The following is an 11,258-nucleotide window of genomic DNA, read 5'->3' on the forward strand; positions in this document are numbered from 1 at the left end:
AGCATTAGCAAGTAAACATGGATATTCCCAAACTGTGAATATTTAGTTAAGTTCTATTCTGATGTTTCTTGTTCTGAATATTACTCCATGAATTATTAAATTGCAACTGATTTTCATGAGGAAGATTTTTTTTTTTGTTTGCAAAAATTGCTACTTTATTCCACCTGAAGCAAACTCCTCTACACATGGAGACAACTAAAGGCAATACACACTTGAAAAGGAAGACAAGGTCTGAGCCAAACGATATATTGGATGAAAACCAGAGATGATACCTTTTTTTGACTGTCATACACCCATAATGGCTTCAGACAAATGAGAATGTTTACAAATGACTTACTTGTATTAAAACTTCATGCATAGGATTTGCTTTAGTTTTCACATTTTCACGTTATTTACACCTCAAGTCTCTGACCAGAAGTATGCAAAAAGCCATATCCCAAATGCAGGTTGTAGGGGACAGGGCAGAGGGGCCAGAGGAGGAGAAGTGAAGTGTTTTCCATGCAGACATTGCTCTGGCCTGGCCTGAGCTGCTGCAGGGCACTGAGGAGCCCGTCTCATGCTGGGGGTGACAGGGAGCCGAGAACAAGCCCAGGTGGAAACCCACGCTCTGAGCTGAAGCACCAACACTCTTGCTTTAAACTCTCTGTTCATTCTTTCCTATGGGATTGGGCTATCCTGGGGGCAGCGGGCATGTCCGGGACCTAGGGCAGTGACCAAGGACCCACAGCCGCACTGATCTGCCCCGGGGAGGTGAGGGTGCTCATGTCAGGGCAGCACTCTTAGCCAAGCAAGGCAGAGCAGACCTCCTGCAGCTGACACCTCAGGGGTGAAGGAAGGGGGCACTTTTAAACTTACATAGCTAAAGTATAGGCTGGAGTGAGCATTAAAGGATGGTTGTGACAGAAGTGCTCAGGTGCAGAGGGATAATTAGCATTAACACCAGTTCATAGAGTCAGCTGCTCGCACTCCTGCTCCTAGAGCTATCCCTGTGACTGCTGCAGGCTCAGGGGAAATGCCCTTTGCTCCTGTAGAGAACACTTTTGTAATACTGAGCATATACAGAGAAAGGGGAGAAAGAAGTGCCAAGAGCTGCCATCTCCCCAGGCCAGACTTACTGCTGGGGCTTGTGGATACACGGTGATGCTACCAAGCGGTCAAACTTTTGCTGCTGCTTGCCTTGCAATTTGACTAGAATGGCTCAGAGTGTTGCATGTTTACCCCCCCCCCCCAAAAAAAAAATACTATCTGACAAGTAACAAGTGACAGTGGCAAGCTTATTTAGCCACTCAACTGCTGGGAAGCTTGCTGGGTACATTGGGAACCATGACTTTTTCCAAAAGGCTTGGTTTATGGACACTTTGCAATTGTCCTGCGTATTTTAACATCCCATACACAAGGCTGAAAATCAGCCTGACAGCATGAAGAAGCCTCTGGTTAGACAGCAAACTTCACTTTCTGTCCTTTTTAAGTGTAACATTTTCATTCTCACACATGTGCATGCTCATTTGGGAAGCATCTGACTAGTTCTGGCACCAGATTTGGACACCTTAATGTGTGCATCTTCCTCGCAGCCTCATAGCACTGAATAACACATGAATCTGCATTTGTCTAGAGGTCTGCTCAAATCAGCCCAGGCTGGTGAAGCAGCCGATATTTATCTTGCTGCTGCTGACAAGGGGGAGATTGCAGGGTGCAGGGGTCCTGGCCATGAGCACAGGAGAGCACAGCACCGTGCATCTGGAGCTGGTGTCTCCCGAGCTGGTGTCTCCCAGCCTCAGAGAGGCCAGTGCTGCGGGGGCACCAGGAGGGCTGCCCTCATCAGCACCTCTCACCTGCTATCCACAAGGCTGGGATATCTAGAATGAGGAACCGCAAAGCCAATGCAATGTCTGCCTGCACAGACTGGCTCTTAGTGGCAAGTGCCAGTGTTAAGCGCGGATTCATCTGAGAAACCACATCCTATCACAGACAGAAGATCAAATTCCAGAGGAAAGACATCTTTTAATGTTGGGTAGCTTAGGGTTAGGCTCGCATGGCCTTCTTGTGTACCTTACAGCAATACACTCTCTAAGAGGTGCTGGGAGTAAAATGATAGCTGGGTCATTGCGACAGCACAGAATACATTTTGAATGGAAAATCCCATCATTTTCTTGAAAAAAAAAAAAAAAAAAAAAAACAAATCCAAAAAGAATTTATAGGATAGGTTTGGTTTTTTTTTTTTTTTTCAGTGTGCAGGAGGGTTTTAATTTTTTTTCCTCGCCACATGAACTGCCAACTAAACTGAGAAACAAAAATCCTAAATAAAAGTTTAAAACCAACCACCAACTGTTTGGAAACTAAAAAAGAAACTCTACTAGGGAACCAGCCTGTTCAAGACCGTGTTCCAGTAAGATGCCAGGGACAGGTCACTTGGTTGTCTCATTGGAATAACCACATTTTAGGTTTCCAGAGTAAAACATATGAGGTTGGGCAGCCAAGAGGGTTAGTACAGGGCTCACATTTTAACACAAACAAAGGGTAATCTGGTCTGGCACAGTCTGGTCACTGCAGCAGTGTATCTGAAGGTTAGGTTTTATGTTTATTAGCATCATCCAGATGGCGTTTTATGTCCTTAATAACTTTGTCCCTGACTAAGCCATGAACCTACTGTTTGACAAACACTGTAGGAAATATCCATCAGCAGAAAAGCCATTTTGTAATGAGGGGTAGAGCCGATACGTTTAAGATGCCTACAATTTACTTCTGTGTACCTGTCACCTTTCATTGTGTACACTTAGCATTGTAAAGCACTATAAGCAGTTGTCCTTAAGCTCAGGGGTCTGGACAAATTAATACGGTATGTTTGCTGGCTCCGGAGAGCCTTGCAGCTCCTCCTAGCACATCACAGAGCAGTGTGGGCTCCTCCACCATGCCCCGTCCCATCCCCACCACATGCCTCGTGCCATGCCTGCTGTCTTAAGCTCAGAGGTTATCTGCAAATCGGTATAAACCCGCCTTTGTCACAAAGTTGTTATAGTAAGTCAATTATCTCAGCTCATAGGAAGCCTTGACATCTCTGAGGAGAATGTGTTTTGTATTTCATTAGCAGAAATACCTCATCCAGCCCTGCTTCCTTCTGACACCTCACCCCAAACTCTGTACTCCTTGCAGAACCCCCAGGATTCACTGTATTTTGATGGCAGACACAAAAAGCTCCACTTCTAATTAGTGGGATCTGTGAGTTTGTGTGCAACACTATTTTGGTTTCTAACTGATAAAATAAAAGGACCACTGACTCTAGTTTTAGCAAGACGGCTGTTGTCCTGTATGACAGCTCAGCATCCCAGGAGCCTCTTTCAGCACATCAGAGGTCTACAAGTTTTTCCACTTTCCATGTAAACCCCAAAACACTTCATTCCTTCCTAACTGCAAAACACTCGCTCAAGGCAGTGCCCCGGAGTGAGCAGAAGTCATTTTGTGTTTGCAGAGAGCAGCCAGCAGCACGCAGCCCCTCCAAACACGGCAGCTGAGAAGGAGCTGAGAAGGGACCGCTCGGGCAGCCCGGCAGCGTGACGAGGTGTGCCATTTCCTACCCGGGCAGCCCCAGGCATAAATGCCGATATGACATTTAAAACCGGCATTGTGGGCAGCTATCACAGACTTATCAAACGTATGGGCTAAAAGATAATGAGTTTAAGCAATCCAGGAGACTCGATATGCTTGTTCCACTGGTTTACTGAACTAATTTGAGTTAAATTGGTTCAGCCTCGTGATTCAGACAAGACCAGAATGAACGTTAACAGCACTTTCAGTGTTTCATGACACAATTTACATAGAATTAAAGCAACTGGAAGAAACCTAGCGCTCAGGGAAGTAAGCATGTATCAGAGTTGAAGCAGACACTGGCAGTAGTGACATCAGCATGTTTTTTTAAGCATACGTTCGTCTTTTGCAGTGATATTTTGGGACCCTAAAAATGTCACTACAGAACTGTCCCAGTTTTTGATTTTGAAAATGTCACCTGTGTCATCGTTGGAACTGGGCTGTTATTTCCAGCACTAACCATTTGGGGAATGGTTGCACGCGAAAGCGAAACCTTAGCACCAGTTCTGCAGCGAAAGAGGGAAGGCAAAAGTGCTGGCGCTCTCACTGGCACTGGAGTCATCCAGGAATTGGCTGCCTTACCTCAGGCCTGCCTGCCACTTGCCATCATTCAGAAATTCACATTTCTTTTCGAATTTGCTATTTTCTTTAGGCAATCATTTTGAACGTGACCAGCTGTTCTCAGAACAGGGATCTGGAGCCATATTCTATATTTTTAGAGCAGGCATCTTTCCTGTTAAACAGAAAGATGAAAAACTCCGAATTAGAATATAGTTTGGAGGAATGGAAGAAAATTCACAAGTGCAAAACTGCTGCTGTTCACTGAAAAGGCTTGCAACAACGATACAGGGCGGCTTTCCTGATAATAGTTTACCTGAATGGTTTGCCTGAAATGGGAGGAGAAATGAAGCCAGGACAACTGCCCAGCAAATAGACAGCTTACTGAAAGCCCCAGGGACTGGTTTCATGAAGGTACCGAAAGGTACAATTCCATTTTGTTACAGGTTCCTGTCCATCCCCTGTGCCAGCACCAACACTGACACAGCTGTGTCAGGCACTAGATCCAGGATCTGATCAAGCTACAGACTAACCTGGCCAAAACGATCCTGTTTTGGACACAGCAAGTCTCTCAGCTGTGCTACAGCACATATATTGGTGCTGTCCCCATGACAAGGGTGGGAGTGGGAAGGTGGGACTGCAATGGACAGCAGAACCACCCCTTTGGACAGCAAAGTGACAGGAAACGTGCACCCTGGGAAAAATTACCAGGCATTTCCAACAGCGCTGGAAATGACGAAGCCTGAGCTCACAGGGTTGTGAGCTACTAGTCAGGTGCTGCCAGTGGCACAACTTCTTCAGACACATTTGTCCTACGATGCCTGGTAACGCGTGTGTTCATGCCACATCCTTCCCCTCCACCAAAACTGACAGAGCCTTTCTTCTCTAATCAACCACATCTATGCCTAGAACTTGTATGCAATTAATTATCCTAGAGACCTGCACTGCTTCAACCTACTTGGCTGAGGACAGCCAACAGCTTCCACTGCCTTTGAATGGGGTAAAAATAAACAAAACGTTACAAAGCAATCTCATATTCTTAACAAATCAGCCAACAAACTGAATCAAAACAACATAAAAAAAAAAAAAAGGAAGAAGAAAAAAAAAGAAAAACCCCACCACCATCAATCACCAAGGTCAAGGGAAATGTATGCAGAAGACCAGCCCTGGGGCACTCTTTCCCAAAGGCCTTCATCTTGAGTGGTCACTTCCCCCAAGACATCCCCAGCTCCTTTGGAGGTCAGTAATTTTATGCTGGTTTACAGGCAGGAAGCTGAAGAATAAGGGACAAAGACAATGTTGGCCTTCAGCGATCAGTATGGTATCCAGTTTGTTTCCTCATCCACTAGGTAGCGCCACTTTTCAGTTTATTTTTATGTTGTGCATCTTGGAAATTCAAAAAAAAAAAAAAACAAAAAACAAAACAAAAGCCCACCACCCCAAGTCCAAAATATTGAAATATTAGCTCATTCCTGCAACCAGGCCTCAATGGGTCATCTATAATTGTTCATGGTATTCTAAATTCTCACTGTGTTAACCAAAACTTTACTTTTTTATAAAGCTATACATTTATCAGTTGGCCACATGTGCATCTCCTCCTATTTTGCCATTGTTAAGTATTTCTCTTTTAGGAGAAAGCCTTGGTTTATTCCATATGCTGCAATGAATGCTATAAATTCATAGCAAGGCAATTTACAAAAAGTTTCACCAACGCTCCATGCTGTCAGGATATACAAATCCGGATCAAATGCCCCATGGGAGAGTTTATCCCTAATTAAGTGTTAAAAGGAGGGAGTTTATCCCTCCTCGGTGGAGGCAGGACCTTTCCATCCTGCTCCAGAATGAGCTGCCCTGGGCAGGACAAGGAGGAGATGCATTAAAGGACCCTGCGGTGCCAGCAGAGCAGAAAGCTCTGCTCCCCTCCTGCCACCCCCAGCCAGCAGCACACATGGGGCATCGCCAGCATACAGACAACCTGCCCCACCTCCCACTTGAATCCAAGGGGCTGTCCACCCTGTGAGCACCATCTGCAAAACCCCCTTTTTTAAAGGAATGCAAAGAAGGGCTCTTTCAGAAGGTTTTTACAGGTTCTCTCCTTCCCATAGGAAGAAAGAAACCAAAAAACTCAGAGTTGTCTTTTCATCAGATTGTCACAAACTGCTCCCAACTCTTGGCTGTAGGAGAATATCCTAGGTGAGGGTGAAAGAAAGGCTCTTGTACAAGTGGATGCCCACTGTTCCCCAGCACCACACAGCGTGCCAGACATCCGCTGGCAGCAGTGAAGGGCTCTCAGGCAACGCACTGTACTACGCACTGCTCAGTCCCAAAGAAAAACATGGGCTCCAGTGAGTAATCCTTGATAAAACAGAGTACATTTACTTTACATTTGTAATTTTAAAGATGAAAGGGTATGAAACACCCTTGGCTTGTTATTAGGAAATGCCTTGTTAGCCACTTTCTTTTGAATTCACTCAGTGCCATTTGCAGAAAAGCCATTTCTCCCCAGGAACCATTTCTTTTCAGATCGCTTTTTTCCCTGCTTCCCAGCAATTTCTGTTTTCAGAGTAATGAAGACCAATGTGGTTCTCTTCTACACCATTTCACTACATTTACATTTTTTAAATAATTGATCATATCTCTGTAATTTTATACTTTTATTCTAAAACATAGGATACATACAGTCACTGCTCAGCATGGCCAGTGAATTATGGCTTATTTGGGATTTTAAATACAAAGATTATAAAAGCATTGGTTAAAGTGCTGCCAAGTGAACTAAACTTAGTGTTCATGGTATCTAGCTAAATATATGTTTTTTAAGTAATAAGAAAGAGTTGTTATTGAAACTGCAATCATCTTTCACAATAAATACTGTTTTACTTGAAGGCTTCTATAGAATAAAGTTGTATCAGTACTTGGGTATGGTGTACTTATAATTAACACAAATATAGGTAAACGTACTAATGGTTCATAAACTGCATTTCTTTTGTTTATGCTAATGTGAAGAGTAATTTGGTGTGCCACATGAACCAAGGACTGATAAAGGCATGGCTGGATAGTAGGCAAAGATGTCTGCTCAGGATTCTCAGCTTGGACAGTTGTAAGCAGGAGCATTATCAAGCGTAATCAATGGATTAAAGAGGAGGTAAGGCTCCCAGACTGTTAACAGGCATGGGCTTGGGAGCTGAATTATGATGGTGATATTGTTTAGACTGAGATTCCCTAGGTATGATTGCAACCGCATAAATACAGCCTATGTGGAGACACTCCTGAGACCTGCCGAACTCAGATTCTCTCTGCCAGGATGAAAGCTCTGCAAAATTAGCAGCTAGAATCAAATTTCAGACACACACTCTCCAAAGTAAAAATTAAGCATTTAAGTAAGCATTTAAAAAAGTCGAAGTTGTGTTTTCCCTCTGTTGTAACTAAAGGCAATTGAAAGCACAGTAGATTTGTACTTTTAAGTATGTGTATACGTATTTAAGTAAAATAAATAAATATAAAAATGTTTATTTTAAATATATATATATATTTAGCAGATCAGAGCAAGAAAGTACATACAGTAACAGGTTTGTCTGCAGTATCAACAATGCAATAAGGAAAAGTTAAAAAGAGTTCATTTACCGGGGGGAGGGGGAGCAGGAGATTGAGGATTGAGTAGAGTTTGAAGTTAAGGGGTTTCTGTTTTGTTTTTTTTCTCTTGTATACAAAAAATTCTTGGTGTGGTTTCTATCACTAAAAGTTGAACTTCCTGAGTATCCTGCAAATCGCACTCATATTTTGTTAAAATCACATCACTCATCCTGGTGAGATCAATGAGGCATTAAACACACAAATAATGAAAGGATTGGGGTTCTGCAAGGTTATTTATTGTAGTAACTTCTGGGTATTTAGGGTTTGTAGGGACCTGTCTTATTCTCAACATTTGCACAGCAAGGGAATTGGATTCCTGATGACCTACCTTCCCTCTCTCTGGGAGATGCATGTGCTTTAAAAGACCTGAAGAAGGAACAATCTTTCTGGTGAAAGCAAGAAGGAATAATCCTTCTGGGGTCTCCTATTCAGAAGCACTCCCTCACCTAGTGGTCACAACCAGAGTACCCTTCAGACCTCAGATACAGCTGGCATCTCCGAAGGAGTACTGCACAGGGAAGAGCCCACAGGTTTGTCCTTCACTCCCAGCTTCTTCCTGGCTGAAATATGTGAAAGCATCAAACCCCAAAAGCATCAAGACAGCTCCTACCATTTCAGACGTGTGAGAGCATTCATCCAAGGATTTTTCATCCTGGACCTTCTCCATTGGGAGGATGTATGGAGACAGGATAGGGACCACATCTGGCACATGGACATAATCACAGAATTTCTAGGTTGGAAGAGACCTCAAGATCATCGAGTCCAACCTCTGACCTAACGCTAACAGTCCCCACTAAACCATATCCCTAAGCTCTAGATCTAAATGTCTTTTAAAGACCTCCAGGGATGGTGACTCCACCACTTCCCTGGGCAGCCTGTTCCAGTGTCTAACAACCCTTTCGGTAAAGAAGTTCTTCCTAACATCTAACCTAAAACTCCCCTGGTGCAACTTTAGCCCATTCCCCCTCGTCCTGTCACCAGGCACGTGGGAGAACAGTCCAACCCCCACTTCATTACAGCCTCCTTTAAGGTACCTGTAGAGAGCAATAACGTCGCCCCTGAGCCTCCTTTTCTCCAGGCTGAACAAGCCCAGCTCCTTCAGCCGCTCCTCATAGGACTTGTTCTCCAGGCCCCTCACCAGCTTCATCGCCCTTCTCTGGACCCGCTCAAGCACCTCGATGTCCTTCTTGTAGTGAGGGGCCCAAAACTGAACACAGTACTCACCAGAGCCGAGTACAGGGGGACGATCACCTCCCTAGCCCTGCTGGTCACACTGTTTCTGATACAAGCCAGGATGCTGTTGGCCTTCTTGGCCACCTGAGCACACTGCTGGCTCATATTCAGCCAACTGTCCACCATCACTCCCAGGTCCTTCTCTGCCTGGCAGCTCTCCAATAATGCCCCAGCCTTGCTCATCCATCCACCTCTGAGGGGGCCTGCAGCTGAGGACACCTCAGGGCCATGTGTCTTCTCTTGCTCCACTTCCTCTCCTTGCCCTCATCCCTTTCAAGGCACCGTGGGGAAACCTGGCCACCTGACAACCTGGCCACCTGACAGCCGCTCCAAGACAGCTAGTCCCATAAAGTCAGGGGGCTCTCACAAAACCTCTCTCAGGAGGCTGCCCCAGTCGAGAAGCTGAGCTGGCATGGATGGCCAGCATGGCCTTGAGGCCCTGACGTGAGGCCGGCTCACAGTGGCTGTGCACAGCTCAGTCTCACATTAGGGCTGGTTCAACTCCCTCAATCAATAAGATTTCCCACCGCAAGAAGGTGATTTTCAGAACTTGAAACTTTTTCATGTGAAAATGGCAGTTTTGACAAAGGCCTTTCACTCCATGATGGAGATAATCAAAATGAAAAAATCCCATCTTGAATCAAAATGAAAAGAAATGCAAAACTGAAACAGTTACACTTTCTGTTTTGACATTTCCCATTCAAAACTCCTCAGAATCCTTTCCCTGCTGTGTGAAAATGTTCCTTTTCTGTTTCTTTTTTTTTAATTATTTTATTTTATTTTATTATTTGTTTTGCAGGGGGAAAAGAATTTGGAAATGCTGACATTTCTCGCATGAGATATTTCAAGCTTTATCTAGGGAAGTTGTGCCTACAAGTACACTGAGTAAGGCTCGGTTCCTTGCACCCCACCCCATGAACATTTCAGAAGACTTACTGGAAAATATCAAATTTAAATAATATCCTTCCACTATTAAAAGCAAAGTTAGTGGGTTATGTTTTTTCTCTTCAAATCCAAACACTTTTCCAGGATTTCAAATATTAAAAGGTAACCAGATTTAAAACCAATTTCACAGCAGAAATCCTTCCATAGAAAATCATAGACCAGCTGATGCAACTGGCAAAATTCACACTTTTAATTAAAATGATTAAACACGGGAGACCCCATTGCCTGTTTTATGTATAAAACAACAACAAAGTAGGGATTTATGCGAGAAATATCATGCTTCTGTGCATCTTAAAGGAAAAGCTGAGAATTGAATTTAAACTGTGAGGTGTTTACTCTTTGTGAGGTGTTTACACTCTTCTTCATTCTCCAAACTACTCATAGAAACCTGAGACTAGCCCAGTGTTCAAATCTTTATGCTGTCAAAGGCAGCCTGCTTTTACATATTTCTTCTATGAAATGTATCCATTTATATACACTGGATGACTTTGCTAATTTCAGTGAGATTCCAGCAGTAAACACAACATGAAATTAATCTTTTCCTCAACGGTCAAAGGTTTGCTATTGCAAAAATCAGTCTGTTCTGAAACATTACGTATTTTAATGTGCTCTTATATGAAATGTTACATAAATGATTTGTTATATTTCATAATACAGAACTCCTCTGAAATGAGTAAACAACTTTCATGAGGCGATCAAGAGAAATATATATACATATATTTAGTAATATTAAATGTATTTATAGATTATTTCACACTCAGGTTCCCTGCAAAAATAATACCATTTTCACCCTATACAAGTCCCCCTCAATGTGATCAGTAGAGACACTTTATTCACTTCCTGGGAAGCAAGGCTCTTATAACAATTATTTCTAAATGCAGTTAAATTAAAACCTTCAACTGCTTTTACTCCACAGTCATGAAAATAACTATACCCAGAATCATTTCACTTTAAAAAAGTCATTTTAGTCTAAAGTTTGGCAAAAAAAATAAACTGAAATGCTTAGAAATTTACATTTTTGTCACTCCATAAATCAAAACTTACTTTACATATTAGAACAATTTTTGTGAGAATTTTGGATCTGAGCTGATAACCTTTTGCCAAGTTTTAACGAAATGCAAATTGAAACATCTGAGATATTAAACAGACAATCGAGGTTTATGGTTACATCATAAGATTATTGCCCAGTAACACTGCATACTATGGCCTTGATTCTGAAACACTTGCACGCTTTATGTATGCAAGCAACCCTTGTGAACACAAATATAAGTGCTAATATAACCTCATGGCATTGAGAACACAATGTTGTA

The sequence above is a fragment of the Anas acuta genome, chromosome 6 (assembly GCF_963932015.1).
Source record: "Anas acuta chromosome 6, bAnaAcu1.1, whole genome shotgun sequence".
In the NCBI taxonomy this organism is placed as follows: domain Eukaryota; kingdom Metazoa; phylum Chordata; class Aves; order Anseriformes; family Anatidae; genus Anas; species Anas acuta.